At 40.2% G+C, this 17,762-nt stretch overlaps 1 protein-coding gene across 3 annotated transcripts in view; it reads left to right on the top strand.

The window, feature by feature from the left end:
* The window catches only part of MEIS2 (Meis homeobox 2), a 174,054-nt gene that overhangs the window by 149,595 nt on the left and 6,697 nt on the right, over positions 1 to 17,762 (top strand). The gene's annotated exons all lie outside the window — the stretch shown is intronic.

The following is a 17,762-nucleotide window of genomic DNA, read 5'->3' on the forward strand; positions in this document are numbered from 1 at the left end:
AGAACTTCATAGATTGGTTAATGGAAAGTGAATGGGATCATCTTTATATGTTCATAAATGCAAACAGTTTAAGATCAGAAGATCATTAGAGCTCCAGTATGAACTATTTCCAATTTTACTCAAATCCTTACTGCACTGAGCAGACCTGAATTTGAATGAAGCTGTGGGGTTTTTTAAAGTTTTCCGAAAAATGTTGACTCCTAAAGTGTTACTCATTACACTGGGTTAGTAAATCAAGTGTGAAAACCAGAACCAGTAATTCACAATGCAAAGTTAGTGTAAAAACAACAATCCTTGCTGCTGCTCTCCCAACTTTTCTGCAAACCTAGCACCAGGGCCTAGGGAATGAATGTAAAAGTAACGCAAGGCTCTGGTGTTATTTGTGCCCTTTTTGTGGAGGGTCTGCTGTGGAATTTCAAAGACAATAAGCATACTCACACCAGACAGAGTTGCATACCTTTACATTTTAGATGTGAGAGATAAAACAGATAGAGTGCCATTCAATCCTTTACCAAGGTGACACAACCCCAAAAAGCTTTGATAGTTCTATTGCAGATCTCATGTGGATTTGAGTAGGAAACAAAATGTGATTTGTTTGTTTGACTCATCTTTCTAACTACAAGCATTCAGAAACGGTTTCTGTGCAATTCTCTTCCCCTCTTTTTATTGTGTGGTTTGTTTTGTTTGCTTGAGTTTAAAACTGCCATTAAGTGAAAGTGTTGCAAGTATAAATAATTTAGAAGATAACTCTGTAGGGATACTAATACTACATGCCTGCTTTTTTTTCTAATAGCAACTCATTAGGGTTCCAAGAACTATTATTCCTTAAGAACGATTACAGAACAACACTGTAACACGAATATTGGGGATGTTGACAATAAAATAATTTGACAACTATTTAATTAGAATATTTCCCTCCTTAAAAGTGCTTCCTTTTTTTTTTTTTTTTTTTTTTTATTTGCACCACGGCTTTAAATTTTCTAAAAATACCCAGAGGCTTGAGTGAAGAGATGCAAGGACAGACAGATACATCCATCTGGTTTTATCGGTCTTAAGTGTTTGAATGTACTACCTTTCCTCAATAAGAAGCCACAACTATACAATTATCTAACAATGCACAATCACTTTTAAGGGAAATCTAAATTAGTTAATAGGTGCTAATGAAGACAAATGAATAAAAGTAATAAGTGAGTAAAACTCCAAGAGTCCTACTTCGTTCACTCTCGTTTAAAAGAAAGAAAAAGCTTTTAATGGGGCTACTTTTTACTTTTACCCCATAATTTTATAAATTGCTTTGCCAACCCTTTATAGCAAATAGTAATTTTATGTAGGTCAACATCAAGCTCAGGTTGTATGCACTTGGTGGTAATGATAGTGTAGCTGCCCCTTCAACAGTCAGGAAGCCCAACAGTTGCGTATATATATTTTTCTTTTCTTATATTTTTTGTTTAGTCTCCAATAAATGAGCGAGTGCTGTCAGTCTGAATGACTGTTGCTTAGAGAAATCAAGCTCTTTATCATGCTAACCTCACCCTGAGGTCTTTCTGAGCCATAGGGCAGGCATGCACTGTTAAAGCAGCCGTAAGTAAAGTCTACTTGTGCTTCACACACAACAAACAAGAGTGAAAATTAATCAGCTGGTGAGATGTAGTGACCACCCTCTCACACAGATGCATACTATTTTAGGACTTGGATCTTTGGACTATGTTATGGAGAGATATACTGATTATAAATAATCAGAAACTGCTCAAAGCTACCTTTAAAACAAACAAACAAAACTCAAAACAACAAAACATTGCAGAGTTTTATCAGAAAGATATTTGCTGCTTCTGTTCCAAAGTGTCGCTATGTTGTGATGTTTCTCAGGTTAAATTATTTAGGTAGAAAAGGATGTATAGTTCATTCAAACAAAAGAGAACTCAAGAACTGGGGGAAAGTATATGTATAATTTTAAAATACTGTGCAAAGCTTCACACTAATAACTATCAGAGAGTTAAAATTCTTTATGATCTGGAACAAGTCAGAGCTGCAGCTACTGCAGAGATTGCTTGGCTAACAAACAATAAGCAGAGCACTGTTAGGAGAAATTTATGGTTTAGATAGTGTGATTTTATATAGATGGGTTTATAACCTGATGAACAAAACTGGCAGTGAACTCAGAGCAACAGTACTCTCTCAGACATTCTTAAATACAAGTTTACTCCTCTATACTCCTCTAGGACCCCTTACAACATTTATTCCCACTTCCTAAAATCCACATGCATTTCCTAGTGTTTCTCTTTTTCTCACATCTCCAGTTTCTGCCTCACTCCCTATTTTGACCTCAACATTCACCTCCTTTGCTTCTGCCTCTGTCACTTCTCACCTGGACTATTGTAGTCCCCTTCTCTCAGGATTCTAAGTCCCAGTTCTTCACACACACACCCCCAGTGTGCCAAAAGCTGATGCTTCCTTCTCACACACACATCAAAATCACCTCTTGCTTTAGGCACTTCAGCAGCCTTCCAACATCCTTTTCTGGATCAATTTCAGAACTGTCTTTTTTAAAACAATGTCAAAACCTACTTCAACATAGATGTCCCCCCCCCCTTTTTTTTTTTTCATACTCTCCTCTCTACTCTCTGCCTAATGCTGCCCTCCCCTCAGTTCTGCAACTCAGTTGAAAAATCCTTCCTCTCTACCATAGCTCCCATTTAGGCAGCCTTCTCTATCTGAAGAGCCTTTCTGTATCATTGGTTAGCCATGTATTTTCTCCTTTGCCTGTACATACCTATTAATTTCTCTCCATGGAAACTGGTTTGAGACTCAGTTCATGAGGAAGATTAATGCTGTATGGCATGCTTAAGCAGTTATTATAGAACTGCACTATATTGGAAAGCCAGAGCAGGATCTAGGTAGCACTTGGGATACATTTGGCAGAAGGATAAGATGTTTTGTTGTTTGCTTTTTTTTTTCAGTTCAAGTACAAAACATGCCACAAAAAGATTCACTTACTATTTTTTCACCTCTGAAAATAAAGTGCAAGCACCCATCTTAGCTGGGTATCTTTTAAATCAGATTTGTCCTAGCAATGAGGTATGATGAGAATTTTGTTTCAGATTAGGAGGTGGTTATGATGTTGTCATATATGCTGCTTTGTAGACCCTATTTTCTTGGACCAAACCAAGACTGGTCTTCTAGATACATGATTACTTTTTAATTTTTCTTACTGCAAACACAAGTAAAAGGCATCAAAAAGTAGGCAGCTAATTGGACCACTCATCTCAGCAGAGCTGTTTGGTAGTTAAGGAACATTCATAAAATACAGCTGTATTTTTCAACACAGCCTTTTGTCAAAACTTTTTTTTCTTTGACTAATGATGGCGATATTTGTTTGTATTTATTTCACTGACTCACAGAGCTAACGCATTGCCTGAAATGCCCCTGAGAACTCAGGTGAGACACCACAGGCTATGCTGTCTTAAGCTAGAATTTACTAGGATTAAAGCAGCTGTGGCATTACTAGGGTCTGCTAAGCCTCATGTGATTTATAAAGATATAAAGTATATCTTTTATGATTACGATGATGCTAAAAATTTTGTGGTCACATTGGAAAGACTGAATATAACAACTGTGGAAGAATCAAGAGAAGGAAATGGAAACTAACTCTCCTGTACTAGTTCACCTGAATGGGTCTCTGCATTTATTGCTTTTATTTTCTGTTTTACATGGATACAAGTTCCCAAGTTTACATGTATAAAGGCATGTTTTATTTCTAAAATAGTTAAATATTACAGGATTTTCACTATCAAATTAAAAAAGTGCTCCTAGGAATGTACACATCATAGATAATTTTAATAATTCAAAGTGCAAAGCAAAGAACAGTCTAGTAGTCTAACTACTGATTTAGCTTCCTGTGTTTTCTACAGCTTTGGCACTGAATTAGAATGAAAACATTTGGTTTATTATATTTACAATTAATTTATCCTCAAATTTATTTTTTAGCTTTTATGCACACAAGCACAGTACTGAACTACTTCTCTTGACGATGCAGCCCGTGAATTTGGGTCATTTTTTTCTCTTTTCACAGGCTTTTTTTGTTTTACATAATGTTTCCATTGACCTTAAATGCTGTGTTTCTTCCAAAGGTTCCTTTAAGATGTTTTTAAAAATTGCTTGAACTTCTTGTGAAAGTATTATAATAATACTGACTTACAAGCCAATTAAGCCACAATAAAAGACCTGTGTTGTGTTTTTTATAAAATATTTCTCATTAATATATAAGTATCCGTTAGATATGCATGTATAATTTGAGTTGTATGTGAATATAAAGCACAAACCCTACAACTTGAACTATTAAGTTAGTTTTTGTCTTTAGCCACCACTGAATTTTCCAGCATCATCACCTAGCTTCTGCCCAGTCTCTAGATGCCTAAAATCCTTTGGTCCACTTATATTTGTTGCCATTAGTGAGCACCCACAAAAGAATGGGATATAATTGTGAACCTTGGAATGTAACCCTAGCAGTACTGAAGACTGAGATGCCACTCTGCCCATGGTTATTTTATATAGAAATGACCTCCAGGACAGAGGAGTAGGAAGACAAATAGAATTAGACAAATAGACAGTAAGGTATTGCAGAATGATGGACAGTGTTCAACACAAAGTCAGCCTTGCCTTAGTGTATCTCCACAGGGGCCAAATCCAGCCAAAGTTCTTGCCATACATCAGCCATACCAAGCTTCACACAAAAAAAAAGGCAAATGGGGTAGATGGAATGCTATACTCAATGGCTCATTGGCTAGAAAATTCACTTGTTAAATAGGATATATGTTTGCAGGTCTCCTCTTCATCTTGATTTAAATCTATGTCTTAACTGTTCCAAGTGAGCTGAGTTTCCCAATCAATGGACTATTGAACATAATGCTCCATCTTTACTCTTCTTCACTAGCATGTCTTCCCTGTGCTCCTGACTGCCAGTTCTGTTGTGTATGTAACAACTAGTCAGTAGGACAAAACTAAGTAAGAACAAAGGCTGGATTGTATAGCCTCTTGGTTAGGGCTCCAACTTCAGATGTGTGAAAGTTAAGTGCTTGCTAATTATGACTGTTTAACTACTTACTTCAGGTGGAGCATCTTCAGCATGAGAACTGAAAAGGCTTTGTTCACTGTACTAAATACCTGGGTGATTCAAATATTCTTTTAGGATGTGATGGATGCTCAATTCTTTGTTCCAAATCAAGCAGGATAGGGAGGAAAAACTAGATCTCCTTCTTTCCAGATAAATAGTCAAATCATTATGGTGTCAGCTATAAAAATAGAGATCATTATCTGTGTTATGAGAAAGAGCAGACCTGTCCTAAGATGTCTGTCTTGCTAAAAGAATCCATAGGAATCCTGACTGGACATAAGTGTCTTCCTCTAACTGATAAAGCATGGTTACAGAAGAAAGTAACTCACTGTTAGAATATGCATATGCAGAACATCAAAAATTATGATGGAGTGGTTAAAAGTAGAAATCTTTCGATGTTAAATGTGAGGCCTTAAGGGTTTTTTAGTCTGTGTGTTGTTTTTATTAAATGTAGTTGGGTATCTAAGTCCACCTTCTGGTGGTTCCTGGAACATCTAAGCAGAGACAGGAATTTCCTTGGGAGTAGATCACCTACAAGGTAGGCACTAGTGTCAATATTCCTTCACTAACACTGCCCCAGGATTGGCTTTACAGGGCCTATCATGATTCTGATATCAGGAGTTGGTAATTTTGAAAATGTTACTGATTCACCTGAGTTCTTTACTGCACAAGGCTGAAGTGATCAGCATTTCTGGGTACAGCCCTGCAATTACCAGTTTTGTGGGCTCAAATGCAGGTTTATACACATATTCTTAGATGCCTTCACCCCTACGCAGTGCAGGAACAATTAGTGAAATTGTCCTGAAAATTAAGCCTCAACACCCTGCTAGTCAGAACAGTCAGAGTTAATATTGAAATCCATCAGCAACCAGTTATTAAAATTATGTAAGATCACACACAGAGTTTCCAAACTGCTCTCATAAAGAAAGATAAATATTAGATAGGTTATATAGATTGGGTTTCATTTCATAACAGATATCTCAATTGTATGCAAAATATGGGATAGTGGAACACATTACAGAACTGGCCAGTTTTCATTGAAGAAATATGTGCTCACTTTCAAGTTTCTTTTTGTGGTATGATTTAATTTTCACATGAGATATGAGTACATTAAGAAAGAGTTCTCCACCTACCCATCCTTTAACAGAAGAAAGAATACTTAGGTAGCCCCCTTTTTAGCTGAGGAAGCCACCAACAACCAAAACTTGGTGCACTTGGGCACATGCTCTTCCAGTGCTCTGCTCTGCCCATAAGCTGGCTGAATATTGAAATCTGGGTAACCCAACATTCCAAGGGTTTCAGAAAGCACAAACCTTCCTGGTTTCAGTTCTTAGCTTGTTCAGAATGAAAATATCAGAGAGAAAAGAAATGGTGTAGCATTCACATATATGTCCTCAATCATAGCATATCTGGCCATCTAGGACCCCTGCAGAGCACTAGCAAACTTTATCTCTGACTTGCCAGCTGTACTTTGCAATTATCTCTGGTAAGCCAGCAAGGGAGGCTGGGGAGCAAGAGAGCTGAGCCCCAGGGGAGATGAAGCACTGGTCAGAGAGTAAAGGACCCTGGGATACGGAGTGATAGCACAGAAAATGGTTTCATGGTGGTTTTTTAATTCTTTTCTACTCCATGATTCCAAACTACTTTGGCTCACAGCAACTAAGACACAAGGGTACATGAAATACAGTCACATACTGAAAAACTCAAAAATATTTTTAGAGCGTTTTCCCCTGATTCCCTGTGTGATACAGAGAACACAAAATGTGACTAGACAAAGTAAAAGATTCACCAGTATGACACTTATCAGATCTCTATAATTACCTCTCTGTTTCAGCACACTTAAATTATATAGCTGTCCCACACCTGCACTGCTCATACATACACTCACGGTGGAGCATGCATTCCATAAGATGGCAGGCTGCAGTCCCATGGTGTCTGGTGTTGATACATCTGTAGATACTAAGCCAGTATCAAACCAGGCTCCCTGGCTTGATAAAGACTTGCCACTGGTATTGGAATAATTAAAGGGGAAAAATGAACATGATTCTGCATCTAGGGAAAGAAAGAAGATTAACATAAGCTGACTCTCCAGTAACCAGGCTGTGCAAAGAGCAAAACACAGGGGATGCCAGCATGTAGGTATGACTTACTGAGAGGTGATTAGGTGTATCTGGGTAAGAGCTATAACATGGGAGAAGGGAGGATGTATTTATACATAGTGTGTTATTTATGCCCATTACTTCTAATTGTCTAACTAGTTCTCTTTCCTCTCACGTATACTTCAGTACCCACCAACCAGAGAAAGATGTCTACAGCTAAATATCTGCCAATTATTATGGACTTTTGCTTAATATTCTATTGTTCCACTGACAGCACAGTTTTTAATATATCATTTTATATTATCCTGTACATCATCATTTTCCTGCCTCCCTTAGGGCCCTGGCTGTAATAGTTCTTATTTATTTCCACAAGCTAACATATATGCAAAAGATCTTGTAGTCATGATGTCGCCCCCACCACCCTCACCTCTTCACATCTTTGTTTTTGTAATCCTTTTTGTCTGTTTTTAAAGTTACAGTATAAAAATGTGTGAACACAGCATGTGTGTAGACATATACCAGGGTCAAATACACAGCTTGCTGTGTGGCTCCCTTACCCATTCGTAAACACAGAAGCCGCTCTTCTCCCACCCAGCACCATTTTGCTGCAGCCTTTTCTTGTGGCCCGTAGATTTCTTTTTTTAGCCAATGAACTTGAAAACAGATCAGAAAGGAAATACAGAAAAACTCGCTTGCTGTTCCAATGGGTGAGGCAGGAGTTTGACAGCCTGTGTAGTGACTGATCACCTCACAGGATCTGCTCAGCACCTTCCAAGTCTAAAAGAAGTGAATGGAGCATTGACTCTGGGCTGGCAGAGCTGTGGTCTGGTTAGTTGCATCAAATGCTATTTCTCACTGAGTACGTGTTGTTCAAAGTGCTTTTTTTTTGAGGAGAATCTGCAGCAGTATAAGCTTGAGGTAGCTGTGACTGTATCACTGTCTCTGAAACAGAACAGGCATCTCTAGGATCAGTAGTTCTCCAACTTTCAGCAGTGTGTTTCTATAAATATATTTTGTCTGTGTTTTTTATAAAGTGGCCTCTTCGGATCCAATTTCCTGAGATCCACTGGTTGACAAGTAGAAAAATACATATTTCTCTCCTTCAGATTTTAATAACAATGAAAAACTGTACGAGCTGCATGGTCAAGACAGGACAGTGGGTACAAAAAAATTGTTATCTTAAGGCAAAATTTACTGCCAGGGAAAATGGAACATTCCTTCTGAACTCACGAACTGGTAGTGCATGTGCAGGTTGGTTGTAGATGGTTGCTACAATAAGGCTTCTTTCATACAGGTGTGTTTATGCCCCAGGCTTGCTGGCCACAGTCCATTCCATTTACAGAAGCTGAATTAAACAATAACTACTGCATTGCAAAAAGAAGAAGGGAAAAAAAAAAAAAAAAAAAAAAAAAAAAAGGTGAGCGTCAAAGGAGATGCCTGAGAGCTTTGTTAGGGCCAAGAAAAACCCTGTTGCAGTTGTCAGAGCTTGTTGATGTTGCAGAGAACGGCACCTTTTTTTTTCTGCTGGATTTTGTGGTTCTGCCTTAGGAAAGAAAGTAAAATAGAACGGAAGAACAAAGTCCTACTCTATAAATCAGCAGCTGCTCCTTGCCAGATCAAAGGAGTGACATTTTTGCTCCTGGACTACTTGTCCACTTTAGGTGCTTGACAGACAGCTAACAGCTGGCCTGTTACACAGTATAGGAGAGTTGGGCTACATCTTCTTCAGAGTAGAATGACAAGCTAATCAGAGATATCCATAGCATAGGACATATGAGTGCACCTTGATCTCTTCAAACATACCCAATACATAATTGCTAAACACCTTTATGCATTTTTGGCAAGTTGCTACTTCGGTAGTTTCCACTGAAAAGTAAGAAGGAGAATTAATGCTTTAGTCTAATTTGATCAGGGAAGTTAAAGAGATGTTAAGTTTGTTGACAACTCTCCTTTTCAAGTCAATTTAGAACTGTCTAAAAAAATTAATATGAAATAGTTAAAAAGATGTGCGATACACTTCAACATGATATTATTCTAAAACTACACTTTAAAAAAATAATTAAAAAAAAAGTTACCTAAAATGAGGCTTCTCAACTGCTATGTAAGAAGCTAGATAAGCTGTGTGTGTTTTCAACATGCTAGACCCTCATTAGTTCTGGAAATCTTTTCCTATAAGTTTAAGATGATAAATTAACACATCTTGAAATGCATGAGTTACTTATGATTTGATAGGAGACCTGTTATCTACCTTGAACATGGATGTCTTCGTGCCAGCAAATCACAGCACATGCCAAATTAGCTAAAGTTGTATTTAGCATCTCCGCAAGACGTATGTACACAAACCTCGAATTTTAATGTGAGTAGTAAAAATTTCAAAGTGATTCAGTTTCCAGTTGATTCCCATCTGCCATAAATCAAGTACAGGACGAGGTTATATACTACAGCTTATGTCTATTGACTTTGCATTTTATCTGTAAGATATGAATAGCTAAGGAAGTATGTCTGTTTGTCTCCTCCCATGCTTTCAAGTATCTTTAAAAGATCATTTTTACGGTGCATGATAAATAACCATACATGAATAATCTGATGGTGCTCGTGGAAGAGTAACAGCCATTGCCAGTGTCTGCTATGCAGCTGCGTGCACCCAAAGGCCCATGTTCACCCAGGGCCAGGAACCCAGGGGGAAGAAGGGACGATACCATTCCACCTCAAATGAGCTTTCCTTAGAGCTTGTGAGGAGCTTCATGCCTACCCCGTGGCAGGCGCGGGTGTGGAGGGCAAACTCCTCAACATTCTCATGCCAAGGTGGGCCCCTACCTCCCACCATCTCCCCTTCACAGCGGGGTCTCAGTGCCTGCCCGCTGCCCCGGACAGCGCAGTCCCCACCTTCGCACCATGGGAGCGGGGCCCAGTCTCCACCCCGCTCTCTCCGGGCGCAGAGGCGGCAGCCGTGCCCCTGGGGCAGCGGGACCCCCGGCCCGGCAGCAGCGCTCTGGCCCCCCCTGATGGCGCCCTGCCGCACAGCGGGAGGCCTCACCTGGGGACACCGGAGCCTGAAACGCGGGGTCAGCCCCGTTCCGCAGCAGGGAGCGGCAGCTCCTCCGGTGCCAGCAGTGCTGGGCACCCACCCCCAGCGCAGCGCGGACTGGCTTCGGCCTCGGCAGAGGGCCCTCACGGCCCCAGGCTGGAGGAGAGACCGATGGAAGCAGCGGGGCACAGGTAGGCAGAGGAGCCAAGGGGACCATGGTGCCTCCCGATTCATAGGGGAATCATTGAGGAGCCCCCAGCTGCGACCGGGGCCTCATGGCTGTCTGCTTTCATTGTGGGGAAAGGGTCCTGTGCACAAAGCGCTGCCCTCGGAGGGAGGGCAGGGTGGCTCCCGCAGACTGCGGAGCAGTGCAGGTGCTCCCCTTGGTAGGCATCGTGGCCTTCCTTGGCTGGGCCAAAGCCCTTCCTTCCGTGCCCAATAGGCAACTTGGAAACCGAGTTACATGTTTAATGAGACAGATTTTCTCTGAGGTGAATAGATACCCGTCTTGCCAATTCTCATGATTTTATCGCAAGGCTCAAGTTATTTCATGTTAACTCAAGGTCCCAGCTCCAGGAGATGATGGTTATGTGAGAGTCTGTTCAAGCAATTTTCTAGATCTTGTGTCTGAGAAGAGCAGTTTCAAAATGTGGCGCAACAACTGAAAAACTTACAGAGTAAACACCAAGAAGGGCACTGTTTACGTTTCTGGGTTTTTAGGACAGCCGCACAATTACGTGATGGGTTAACTGATGATTTCCAACAACACACACTCCGAGTAGCATAACATTTTTTTGAGATCTCCAGCATGAACGTACAAGATGCAGCAGAGGTCTTTGGGACATTCAACTGCCTGCCACAAGCTGCCTCAGGCACTCAGCTCAGTGCTCTCTGTCATCTTCTGGAGCCTTCTCTCCACCAAACGTGGATGTTGACTTAGGTCCTCTGAATCACACCTTTGAAAGACGTAAGATGTCTAAGTTAGCACAAGTAAATCAGTTTAAGCTGCCCATAGCCCTCTAACAACAAATACGAACAAGGAACCTTTCCTCTAACAAGGCTGTCTAAAATTATGTGAAGTTTTGTCAGGGAGTGAACTTGCCTGTCCCTCCCTCTTCCTCTCAAAGCCAATTGTGTAAGCGAGTCCATTTCTCAATATTCATGACTTAGGGAAGCCTTGTTCAGATGGCTCATTTCCAGGTGACTAACTCAGCTTTTTTTAATTTCCTATAAGGAATGCTGCAAATAAGAGTTGGTAACCAGGTGCGGCATAGATTCAGTGAAGCATAAACAAGGACTTTTTCAACTATTTTTGTACATACACGTACAGAAGGACACCTAAACCTAATTCTGTCAGTTTTGAATATGTACTGAAAGAAGTTAAATAAACTAAGATAACTAGATTTTGCTTGCTCAGATAAAAATTTGGGTGATAGACAAAGACTGTTGTAAAGGTGGGGGGTGGGTGTATATTGATAGAAGTGTTTCTGCAAAGTAGTTTTTTCTAATGCATTCTTTCAGACTGCTATGACCTCCTCACGATTTCTGAAGTGATTCCTTCAGATAGGGAAAGAAATTATTTTCTCAGTTACTTGTGAAAACATTTTTTGTGACTTAGATTTAACTTAGATTGGTTATTTTCCCTTCCAAATTAGGGCATTCTCGGCCAACAAGGGATCACTGTAGTATATATTACTGAGCTAAACACTGACATGTTCATAGTCCAAATGCTGAAATATTATTTAGGCAAAGATTTATTTTCCTGTCCAAGGTGAAAACATTTGGAAAATCTTTTAGAAAGCATTCTTAGGTTCCTACTTAGCAAAGCACTGAAGCAGGTGCTTAAACCCCATTTATTCATCAAACTCAGCTTCCATTTACATAGATTTAATAAGAGCTGAGCTTCTCATCTACACTTGGCAGGTTATTGAAAAATCTTGCTAGACTTTTCCTCCAGGTGTCTAAAATATGTTAAAATTAGGCTTTTTATTCAGATGACAGAAAATAAACATTTTTAACCCTGTATTATTCTTGTTACTTTTATTTTATTATGCCTATGACAGCCTGTGGCAATGTTCCTTCAGTATCTCTGTTCTTTCCAAGTGAAAGAGCAGAAGTGTCTTCTTGGGATAAAGTATAAATTGAGGCAAAACTTTCCTTGTCCTTAATCCTTTTAGAGAACTGAAGGTGAATTCATTTCAAATTTGTTTGTTTCTCTATTTTTCACATAAAGAATTGAGAATCCATGTATGCAGTGGCTGTTTGTTTGATTTTTTTTTTTAATAAATGCAATTTTGTTTTATACCTAATTAACAGAGGTGGATATTTAAAGTGAAAATCCAGGTTGAAGACTGATACTGAAAAGTTTTGAGTGGCTCCATGTTGCTCCAGAGTCTCTCAGAAGGATCAATACACTCTGCTGTGGGAGACTGGTTCAGTTTCTCACTCGATCATCTCATGGAAGGTATCAGACATAGATACAAGTGACTCTCTGCTTGAGTTCAGATTAGACCCCGACTTGGGGATGAACTAAAGTTTCCTAAGCTTTCACTCAATTAATCCTCCTGAAACAAGACCTGTTGTGATCCTACATACTTAAAGTAATTTTTCCATTATAGTCATAAAGTTGGAGATATTTCTAATTCTGATTACCAATCACTACAGCCACTAACAGTTCATTTCAAGAACTAATCTTACTCAGATTCAGTCATGGAGTGATCACAGTGGTTTGGAACACATGTACAGTATGTATAAAAAAGACAGTGGAAACAGCAACCAAAATTATTTTTGAATGTGCCAGACTTGAGCAGGCAGACTAAAAGATATTTATTTGCTCTTTATTCTCTTTCACACTTCGCTGAAACCTCTTTCTGTGATTTTATCTGAACATTATTTATTACAAAAAATAAAATGTATTATGTAAATGTGAGTTTAGCGTAATTTGATATGACGAGATAAAATATGATAAATATATAAAGAAGATTAATTACAAGACTTCCTATAGTGTACAGAATACACGTTCATTTTGGACAAAGAAACTCAAGGCTCTATTTGAAGAGATGCAATTAAATGCATATATTCAGATTATATTGTCATGCTAATTAGCAATGGTAGGAACCAATTAGGACTAGGGCTTCCAAATGACCAGACTACAGTGCATATTCACTAGTATACCTTTACTGCTCTACTGTTTTTTGCTGGAAGCAGATAAAAATGAAATGTGTTCATTTGAAAGTCCATATTGGTGCATTTTTTGAGCCAAATCTTTTTCGTTGTGCTTTCATAAATTGTCCCACTGTTATTGGAACTACTTGTGTGAGAAAGACAGGTGCTGGCTATAGGCAATATATGTGTCTGCTTTAGAAGAAAAAATTAAAGAAAAACACAAGATGCAAAAAACTTTCTTTGGATTCAGATGGCTATTGTTTGAATAAGTGAGGTCGGTAATCTGTCCTTTCCAAAATCCTGGAAGTGAGATTTTCATTAAACATAGACATAGATTTCTCACCATTGCACACCTCATTTATCATTCTGGAATGAGGACCAAGTACCACATGAATGTGGAGTTTGTGCAGGTATTGCCTCACAACCCTGGAGGCTGATGACCCCTCTTTGTCTACGCAGCAGGTAAGGCGCACACAGTGGCAATGTGAGCTCTCTTTGCAGTCCCCTGCCAGTGTGCCTGACTGCTAAGCTGGGGGAACAAAGGAAAGATGACATATGGATAGCAGATTGTAGAAGCGCTGAAAGAGGACTGAGGAAATCTATGTTGGGTGTGTGGCTCTGCCAAAGATCTCTTGTATGACTTTGGCCTTGTCACTTAATCTCCTTCTGTCTCCCTTCCCCTTTGCAAACAGGGAGAAGGCGTCTCTCCTCTCCCCCAGGCTTTGCCTGGAAATCTGTTCAGACCCTGAGTTCTCTTGGACGATGTGCTTGTGCAGTGTGGTGTGGAGTTAGAATGAGCTTCATCGGGTTCTCTAACTGCTGCTATCAACCAAATAATAGGAATTACTATTAACAGAAGAGTAACAAAGGAATCCATGTCTTGTTGATAGATTTTGCTCATCTTTTCAGGCCATTCAATCTTTGGCCTCTGGGTGAAAGGTATGAGCAAGGCAGGCAATTAGTGTCAGAAACAGAGCTGTGAATTCTTCTTTTATAAGATTCCAAATAACACTGGAAATAGTGGCATTGGTGGTCTCTTTTTTCACCTGTCTCTTAATGCCTTTTGAAGACATTTCTGCCAAAATAGCATTGCAGTGTTTCTGCAATGCACAATCTGAAGCAGTGTGTTAAAGGCTATATTTTGCTTTACTTTGGCCCTGGAGATGTCTCCCTAAGGGACGCAAAAGAAGCCCCCAAAAACTGAAAAGTCCAAGGCATTGACTGTGGTTACTCTATGTTATGCATTGTGCATACTTACAGGGCAGTATAAAGAATAAATATTAATCCCCAAACACTGTGTTCTGTGCCCTTGTCTACCAGTTGTGCTGATGCATTATGTGATGTAGCTACTAGGATCTGATTTTTAGCATCACCTGAAATTCGTGTCTGCTTTCCACATGCAGTTTACAAATACAAATTCATGTGTCACCTTTCAGAGGTACCCACTGGTAGGTATAACTGATGCCAGTTATAGATAGGATTTTTCAGTGGAACCATAATGCCTACAGCCTCTGTGCTCCTATATCTTTCTAAGAATATGACAGCATGTCTTCAGATGAAGTTTTTTTGGTCTAGAGGACATCATTTGCACCTGCAGTTATGGACATGTGCAAAACTAAAATGGAGAAATAATGAAATCAGAAATCAAACCCGAGCACTATTTTTGCAAGATTTACTGAACAAACGTGAACACTTTCAATTTTTTTTTTTTTTCTGTATGGTAACAAAGACTGGGGGACTCATTTTTAGGGCTTTAACTCCCATTTCTAAAATAACTAGTGAATTACGTCTGTGTGGAGTTCACACTGAAAGGCTGGCACTATTCATATCAGCAGAATAAAATAAGACCAAGAACTTTTGGGAGTGAACAGCTGAGCAAGATTGGATTTATCAACACCAGCCCCAAAAGCTTACTCTGTAGTGGCCATTAAATATATAAGGCTGCAGTGGAATATCCCAACCTTATGTGTTCACAGAGGTAAAGCAGTTGTCACCTGAAACCCTTCAGGACTTAGAATTTTCTTAATGCTCTGCCTTGTTGTGCGATCCCATTGAAAAAACACTTCAGAGGGCACCCATTTCTTCCTAATGTAAACTTTCTGAGGAGTATCCAAAGCTATGACCTCTGGGTGAACCTTTAACCTTCCCCTTAATTATTTGTTTGAAGACAGTGTCGAGTTCTCCCGCTGAGAGCCGAGGCCCATAATGCTTCGCAGCCCTGCGAGCCGGGGTGTGTGTGCAGGGAAGTAGAGAGGGACATAAATAAGGGGACCACCAGATGTAAATAATAAAAGTGGTTGGGGTTTAAATAAAAAACGAAAAAGCAATTTGGTTTCCCTGAAGAGTGGCCTGATTGAAGAAAAGGGGTTAGTAAGACGGAAAACGTATGCGTGCCGGGGGGTGGGGTGGGTGGGTTCTGTTGTCTGTGATTTTTTACAGGCCTAAATAAGCGTTCATTCCGTTCTTTAAAACCTTGCCATCTGTATACACCATTAGAAGCTCATCGGAGAAGAGAAAACAGTCTTATCAGGCTTTCCTGGTAATCTCTATTGGCCTTAAGTTTAGCTGATAAATGGCATGCTGGATGGAGGAGGTTCAGGTCAGGGGCTCCATTTGGTCAGCACAGTAATGTTGCTGGAAAGTAACTCAGCAAATTAAGGGCTTTTGAGGACTTTTGAGGATGGAAACATGCCTCCAAATCACAATCCTGTGGTAGGAGATGCCTTCGCTATGCAGCAGTCAGAAGGGAATAAACAAGTACATCGACTGTGTCTGAGTTTTTATTTTAATACCTGAAGTCATGACTAATTCTGAGGCAGGATGACATTTCTGACAACTGAATTATACTTTTCCTAGAGAATAAAGAGTGTCTTTTGGATGTAAACAGAGAGATGCAAAAGAGCCCTTTAGTGTTACTTGTAGCATTTATGCATCTGTCTAATGAAATTTCCACGACTGTGATTGTGGAAGATGTAATCGAAGGTGTGCCACCGTCTTTTATTATCTGCGAAGGAATTTAACCGGGGGGCGGGAAGGAGGGAGGGAGGAAGGGAGGGAGAAAGGAAGGAAGGGATGGAAGGAGGGGAGTGCAACAAAAGGCCTTGTGGAGTTGAGGCTATGTAAAGGCTAGCAATTTACTAAATGAGCAGATGAACTTAAGTTTTCAGTTTACTGACTGAAAGACTTCGCTAGGCGTTGGATCGGGCCCAATGGCAATTATTGGAGGCTGTTTTGGATGATGGGCATGTTAGTATTTCTGAAGAGGATTAAACACTAGTATTCGACTTCATTAGCACTCCTTAAGGGTCACCAGCCGAAAGCCTGAGCTGTGCAATAGCACACAAAACCTGCGCGAAGGCTCCAAAGTGTTCTCAAACACAAAGAGGGGGGACAAAAACAAGCGTGGCTCCTGAGTGATAGAAAATTGCCCTCTTTGGAAAGAAACTCTGCGAGTATGCAAGTTTTAAAATTATTTTAGGGAAATTAATTTGAATTAGCTTGTGCCGATGTGGATCGCTGCGCATTAAGCTAATAAGAAATATGCAAGCACTTATTTTTGGATTACCAGTAAAATTAAATCCAGGCTCTGCAGCCAACTAACTGCTTTTATCGGTGCTCTAAAGCCTCAGCAACCGCCCCGGTTGGAGAGGGGGAAAAAAAAATGTTATTTTGGACCTAATATTAACCACATGTACCTGTGACTGGGGGTTTCTAAGGAGTTGAAAGGTGGCCGAGCGCGGGGCGGGCGGTGGCCTTGCGCGGGGTGTCCCCGCTCGCCCGGCCGCAGGGGTCGGCCCCGGCTGGCACTGACCTCCCCACGACCCCCGCCTGCACCGGCGCCGGCTGCGGGAGCTGCGAGGAGCAGAAGTCTTTCTGGGCCGGCACTTATTGCTGCTGCGCTGGTGATAAAACTTCAGACAGCCTAATTGATGGCTTTGCTGACCTAACGATACCTTGTGAAAGCACGGAGTGGCAAAGCCTGGTCCTCATTTATGGCCAGCTGCAAGGGTTGCTGGATCTCTAGGATGGAAAGGGGAAATAAAAAAAAAAAAAAAAAAAAAAAAAAAAAAAAAAAAAAAAAAAAAAAGAAAAATCTTCTAGCCTGTGAACTTTAACCAGGTTCCAAGCCACTCGAAGAAGTTAAAGAAACAATTGTCTTTTAAGACAAGTTTTCAGTCGCATTTACTTGTTCAAAGCCTTCTGGCAAATCCAGCTTTAAGCTGGCTAGTAAGATAAGCGTGTTACCGGTTACAATTTCTGAGCAGTCAGAGGAAAATCCTTTAAAGTGAAATTATACTCTTTTAAAAAGCAACCCGAAGCAAGGCAAGCTACCGCACCACGCTAAAATCCTGTCAGTTTT

This window comes from Calypte anna, chromosome 5A (genome assembly GCF_003957555.1).
Source record: "Calypte anna isolate BGI_N300 chromosome 5A, bCalAnn1_v1.p, whole genome shotgun sequence".
Lineage (NCBI taxonomy): Eukaryota > Metazoa > Chordata > Aves > Apodiformes > Trochilidae > Calypte > Calypte anna.